Genomic DNA, 7,470 nt, shown 5'->3' with positions numbered 1-7,470 from the left:
TGTCCATTCTTCAGAAGGGCTTGTCCACACTCAATGTCTGCAAAATTTTTAGACTTGACACCTTTTGAAAAAAGCAGCTCAGCATTGGTGCTCATAATCCTGGCCAGCCTGATCTCTTCCTGCACCTTTTCCTGATTCTGACCTCTTTTCTGTGTTTCCCTATCCCGTACATCAGGGTAATGTCGAGGCGCCTTTTTCCTTCAAGACCTGTGCTGATTGGAGGGAAAGGGGAAGAATATTTTTTCAGGTCCTGGGTGATTTCTTTTTTTTTCCGAGAGAGGCGCGCTGCTGCCGCTGCTCAGTCAAAAGGCGCGATGAGCGGGGATGTGCGCCAATTCCGTGCGTTCGTAATTACTTTCGTTCTTTTCCTTCCGGTAGTTTGGCGGGTGGCTGGTTAATCAAAGCGATGCAGGGACTCGGAGTCTGCTTCTTTGCAGCGCACTGCAGGGATTGTGCATATGCTTTTCTCATTGTAATGTAAACGTCCAAGGGTATTCACTGACCGTATGCGGGGCTGCAAATATATTGAGTACCTCCGTATGATTTAAGCTGTGAAATTATATATCTGTCAAATCCTTAGTGCTCCCTCCGCTGCTACTCAGGCAATCGCAGCCCATGCCTCACTGGTACGAAAAAAAAGGAAGCAAGCGTGCATACTGCTCCAGCTGTGCTTTGCCGAGGGCAGTTCCAAACCGTCACTCGTTTGAAACCGCACCGCCCGCACTGGCCAGCACCTGCTCGCGCGTGCACGCACGCACACACGCACACACACACACACACACACACACACACACACACACACACACACACACACACACACACACACACACACACACACACACACACACACACACACACACACACACACACACGCACACACACACACACACACACACACAAATTACGTGGGCGCCCAAGGCAGCTCGAAGCCGTCACGCGTTTGAACGTGCTTCGAACCTTCGACGGCCAGCCTGCCAGCCTCTTCTTTCACCCTTCCCGCACATTAAACTTGAGAGTTACCTTGCAGCCCCCTCTCACTCCCTCTCAGTAGATAAAAAAAATAAGCAAAACCGACAGGAGACGCAGAAGTGATGTAGGCAAACATCAATTTTGTGTCACGTGATTGTTCGCCCAGGACCTGCAAAAATATTCTTTCGCCTTGCACAGTGTTGCCAGCAGATCTTAGCTTCTCTGTCGGCAAAGTTATTCAGCACCTTTTGGCGCAGAAGTAGGCAAAAAATCAATTTTGTAGCAGCATGTAGCAGGATTTCTGATTTGGCGCATGGTTCCACCACTGAGTAATGCAAGGAGCAAAATTGTTGTAAGCCCCATCTGCGTTGTGCCACCTGTCACATTTCTAGTTGTAGCTTAGCAGAAAGCAATTCATATTTTGATGCGCTCGTAAATATCACGTACTGCTACATCAACCCTTTTGGGACTGCCCCATAGGCCTTATTGCAAAACTTCAATACAACCTTCATGCACTGCCAAGTTCAGATTTCTGCATGTTGGAACACATATCACCATCAAGGTGTGTACTAGTTTGACATCTCAATTTTCGGTGTTGGCCTAGTTTGCTTTTTTCCAAGCAAACGAGAGATCTCAAACCAGAGTGTGGTAGCGGTTGAGCTAGCGAAACAAAGCGTCGAAGTCATATCAGGGCATGCAGAGTGACTGGTGCCAATCACGCCATTCAGTCACTTGCTTCTGCTGCGGATTATTTTTATGATACCAGTAGTGAAGAGCCAGAAGACTAGTACTTTGAATGCTCAGTCCACCTTGGAAAGTGATGCAGTCGCACAACGACCGTGACTTAACTGGCCAAATGTGAGCAAATTTTCAGTTTCTGTAGCCTGTGCAAGAGGTACTCACGAGTGCTAAATGTTTAGGGCTTCCGCAAACTATCGTAAAAAATATGCAGCTCCCAGTGCAGATGCCCGTCGAGTTTTCATCAAGACCCTTGTGCGTACGTGAGCAAAGATGTGGGATGGCATTCAGAATTTAATCAGAGATGTTTTTGACTGAACTAGCATTTTTTCTTGTGCCAAATGATGCCAGATATTTGTGAAAATAAAGATAGATGTGCCTGTACACCCAGACAAGTTTTTGCGGCTCTGCAGCCAAAGCTACAGAGCCTGAACACATCAGCTCACTGCGCAGCAGAATATAGTCCCTTGATAAATTACGCAAATTGTGCTTTGGAATATTATATCGTTACAGAACTGCCTGTTTTATTACATCAGGATTGTACTACAATATAGGCCAGTACAACGTTAGTGTTGTGCATTTTAACGACCCCGTGCAAACGATATGGCCGAGCCATCTGCCGGGAATCTCCTGAAGCGTACGGCGGCTGCTGCTGCTGCACCTACCCGTCAGTTTCTATGCACTTATGTAATGCACTTGTTTTGGCAATGTACATAGTGCATGATATTAACCGTGAATATACGTTCGCTTAGACCTTAAGTAGTCTAAAGAAAGACATTTCTGCATCGTTGGAGGCTCGGAAGTCATTATTTCAAGCAAAGGCGGAACTGAAACCGAAACCAGATATGCCAGAACTACATGGTGTAGTAACACCATGACGAAAGCTTCACCCCCGTAGCCTTAGCTCCAAGCCAGAAAAACTTGTCCATGAGTATGGACGAATATTTTGACTTGTCAGCCTTGATGCCAAGCAAGCTCACACTCCTCACCTGCCTTCTTTTTGCGGCTCCACGAACCACAAAAAGTAAGCACTGCAAGCCATTTTACGAACAAGAAAATCCAGGTCCAAACTACTGTTTCTGGCAGTAAATGCTAAGTAAATCTGTCTCAGTGCTTGCAAGAGCTTTTCAAATAAGTGGCATAAACACCTGTCTCAGAAATCAGTAGGGAATGCTGGTGCAAGAAAAAAGTAAATAAACTTGCATTTTTTTTCTTCTTGCCTCACAGTTTGAAAAGAGGTAACATACATTTTGCAATTTTTTATGGCTTTTCACGGCCGTAGTAAAGCATTTCCTTTTGTCTTTAAAAATACTGCATTTACAATATTTTCATTTCATGTATCAAGTTTAGGCATCCCATTTTTTTTTGTAAAAGTCCATTTATGCATGTCTATTTGATGTAAATCATAGAAACTGAAAAATTACTTTGTTAGAATATGTTTTTCTAACACCACTTAGGGTTATCTGTCTGCGGTCCAGAAAGTTTTCACATGAAAGAAACCTATAGATAGCCACCCAAATTTGCACGAGACAATGTAGCGTATTTTTTATATTCCAGAATTTCTTCGCTGTGAATTTTTACTCTCATATTCAAGAGTCACACTTTCTAGTTTTTTTTCTTCTGGAACATTTTACGATTTAGGGTTTTTGAAAAGTTTTCCGCATAGTTACGGCATATTTTGTGCGTGGAATACCATTCATTCAGCTGTATATTGATATAAGTTATGCTAAGCTAGTGCAAAACCATAAGTAACTATAAAATAACTTCTAGCACCTATCAGAATTAACTTCTTGCATTACAATTTGGAACGAAACGTAAACATGTATTAACACATGAAATTTGCCTGCGCTCGGAAATTAATTTTTAATGCCATTTCTTCCACCAGTGTCAGTTTGCCATTCAGAAGTTGTAAGCTAGTAAGAGATCACACAATGCATACAAAAGCTGCAATATATTTGATGCTTTGTAGATTTGATTTATGCAAACTCGCGCTAAGCTGCTCCAGAAGCCAAAATGACAGCGACATTGCAGCTTTTATGAACCTCACATGATCTCATACCAGGCCTGTGACATTGAGACTTTTGCTTAGCAACCTGAAACCTAAAGTGTGATAAAATTATACATTATTTATTCGCATGAGCAAATTTCAAACTGATACAAGCTTACCAATATCTTGCGCATAATTCTAAAGCAAAATTGCAGCAAAAAAATTACGTGTCTACCTCTTCAGCCCAACTGGGAAAAGCAGACAAGGCACTACATGCACAAAGAAATCTATAAGATCAAACACTTCTACTTAATGGTTGGCTTATAGGCTTAGATGACTGAATTTAAGCAGCAACATTTTCCCTGTGGAATAAACTGCAGCTACTGAAGGGATTAGGAAGCAGGCTTGCTTTGTATTAGTTTCACTTAACATAAGAGAGCAAGATGAGTGCAAGTTCAGTGACACTGACATACCAGGTGTTGGTCAGGGAAGGTCAGCGCTAAATTTTAAAAATTGAATTTTTGAGGTATTGTTACGACCAAGCATCCGCATTTGCGCGCTCTATTGTTCGCCTGTGGGCATGGATAAGTTTTGTGAATATGTGGTGATGGTCCAATGGCTCTAAGTGAGCCTGTTTCCAGGAATTCTGTTTTTGTAAGCCTGTTTTGCTTTGTGGACAACCTGCAAATGCCAAATTGACCCTGTCAAGAGAACGTCTGGAAAAACACAAAGAAACGTCCCCCTGCGGGAAATAGCAGGAAGTGCTTTCTATCTTTTGTTCACCCTTCCAGTCGAGAAGTGCTATCCTCCAGTGATGAATGCCTCCTATCCAAAGGAGACGACAGAGTGACATGTCCGCTGACGTGCAGGACAAGAAAGGAGCATGACTCATACGGCCATTAAGTGATTTCCCGGGAATGCAGGAAAGATTTGCAATTGTCGAAAAGGGACAATGTTGGGAGCCCTATGCGGCGCCACGTGCACTCGGGTTTCTGAGAAGTAAAACCCCTTGTCAGAACCAGCCTGTGGTTTCTTTGCTGAAGAATAGAAATGTACCTCCTCTCCTCGCCGTTCCCAAGCTTTTCCCGCCAACAAGTGATCACGCCCAACGAATGAATGCCGGACCAGTCAGTGCTTCAGACCATCAGTGCAGTGATGTGTTCGATTGGATGCCGATATCTGAGGGGCGTGCCCTGGATTTGGTTGGTCAACATCTTCAGAGAGGGGCTGGACATAGGGGGGTTTTAAGGACGCTGCAGAGCACGAAATGTCGCTCTGGGCCCTGGGTAAACGGCTCATCCAGTCGCTTCTCGCTATGAACTCTTAACGCTTGTCATTTTGCTGATGTACCCTTCTTCTTCATGTAAATATTCTTGTAAATACGTTTTCTCAAAGTGCCAGTAAACCTGCTTGTACATATTTCACCAACTTCGAAGATTCAATCCTACTTCAACCCCGAGTCTCTGCACGCTACCAAGTGAAGGCCGGGTCGACGTAGCCCCAGCGTCACGACAACTGGTGATCAGCGGTGGGATCTGAATCTACAAGCACAACGACTGGTGCCCAGCGTTGGGATCTGAATCTACAAGCCACAACATCTGGTGATTGGAGGTGGATCTGAAGCTACAAGCCACAACACCTTGTGATCGGAGGTGGCATCTCAAGCAACAAGCAGGAGCAACAATCGGCCAAGAGGGCAGCTCGGAACATCGATCGCATGTGTGGGTGAGTGCTTGGCTTTTCTTCTGATGTGGACCAGGTTCTAGAACAGGGTTAGATTTTAGAACTGGTAAAAAGTGTTGAAACGCCTTTAGGTTTGGTAGTTTGCACTGTTGTTTTGGAAGTAGCCGACACTCGGAGCGATCATGGACCTACAAAAGCTGCAGAAACCGGAACTGTTGCAATTGTGTGAGGAATTGGGAATTGATACAAGAGGTTTGGCACGAAAACCTTTGATTATAAAGGCAATCACAGATTTGGGAGCCGATGATGAGGAGCTCAGTGAAGCATGGAACCTCATCGAACAAAAAAAGGAGGAGCAGCTCATACAGCAGAAAGAGCGAGAAAAAGAGGAAAAGAGGCGGGAGCGTGAAATTGAGAGAGAAGAAAAAAAGCGGGAGCTAGAAATTGAGCTCCGGAAATTAGAAGTAGAGTTGAGCAAGAGGTCGGGCAATTGTCCCCAGCTAGCGGTACGTCTTCTCAACAAGGAGGCAGATTTCAAGATGTCAAAGTACATGCAGCCATATGTGATATCAGGGGATATCGGTCTGTATCTGGGTAACTTTGAGCGAACTTGCGAAGAACTGTCCTTCCAGCGAGACACGTGGTCTCAGAGATTATTGACGGTTCTGCCCTGCGAGGCAGCGGAGGTTGTCGCGCGGCTAAACAAGGAGGACGCGGACAACTACGAGAAGGTCAAAGCTTGCCTTCTGATTTTCGGAGACAGAGATGTGCAGGCCTTAACACGTTCAAAGGCGCGAGAACTAGCTACACTGCTCATTCCAGAAAAATCCACAGCGGAGGAAACGGCAGTTAAAACAGTGGTAGATGCGGAAGATAGCGGGTCAGAAAACTTAGAGAGCGAGGCATCTCAGATAAGTCAACTTGAAAGTGAGCTTGATGAGACGCGAAATGAGGACGTTCTTGAGAGTAACCTCTTGCCGCCAGTGTCTAGTAATCTCACGAGACTTCTAAGTGGAACCCGAGAGGACTTAGCTATGGAGCAAGCCAATGATCCCAAGAATAAGCTCGAAGTACAGTGGGAAGGACCTGCTGAAGTCGTTGCAAAGCTTTCTGACACTAACTACGCAGTGAAAATTCCCGGTAGGCGTAAAGAAGTGCGCATTTATCATTGCAATCTTATGAAGCCTTATGTGCAGAGGGAAGCCGTGGTAAATCTAACGTTAAACCTTCCCGAGGAGATGGGGGACAACTTGATTTGCCTCAGCGGAAAAGGAAGCAACGCTCAGGAGCTTCTCAAAAAGACGGAGCAGAGAGGAGAACTAAAGAAATCCCAGCTGTCCGATCTGGGCGAGATAATAACAGAGTTTGAGGCCTGCTTCGTGGACAGGCCAGGCAGAACTGATTTTACTGAGCACGATATTGAGCTGACTTCAGACGTGCCAGTGCGATCAAGGTGCTACCGATTTTCTCCAAGGCAAAGAGAAATTCTGGATAGGGAAGTAACTCGCATGCTGGAATTGGGAGTAATAAAACCCTCGGAAAGCGATTATGCTTCGCCTATGATCTTAGTAGAAGCTCCAGGTAAAGACCCTAGGCCTGTGGTAGACTACCGAAAGCTAAATTCTCTCACCAGGGATCAAGTGTATCCTATTCCGAATATTGAGGAGAGAGTAGAACAGGTCAGTAGAGCGGCATATGTGACTACGCTGGACCTTACTCGAGGATATTGGCAAGTACCGCTCACTGAACGCGCCAGCAGATACGCGGCTTTCGTCACTCCGACGGGCAGCTACCAGCCAACAATGATGAGTTTCGGGCTCAAAAATGCTCCATTTTGTTTTTCACGACTCATGGATAGGGTTTTAAAGGGGTGTGAAACATTCGCGGTGCCTTATTTAGACGACATTGCGGTTTTTTCCGACTCATGGGCGGACCATATGGTACATCTAAGAGCTGTACTGAGCCTTTTGCGTCAAGCTGGACTAACCGTAAAGGCCGAGAAATGTTGCCTGGCAAGGGCGACCGTGGACTACTTGGGTCACAATGTAGGTCAAGGTTTCAGGAAACCCAGCGAGATTAAGATTTCTGCGGTA

This window comes from Amblyomma maculatum, chromosome 1 (genome assembly GCF_055883805.1).
Source record: "Amblyomma maculatum isolate TAMU_Amacu chromosome 1, ASM5588380v1, whole genome shotgun sequence".
In the NCBI taxonomy this organism is placed as follows: Eukaryota; Metazoa; Arthropoda; class Arachnida; order Ixodida; family Ixodidae; genus Amblyomma; species Amblyomma maculatum.
Note: the sequence above shows the minus strand (reverse complement) of the source record.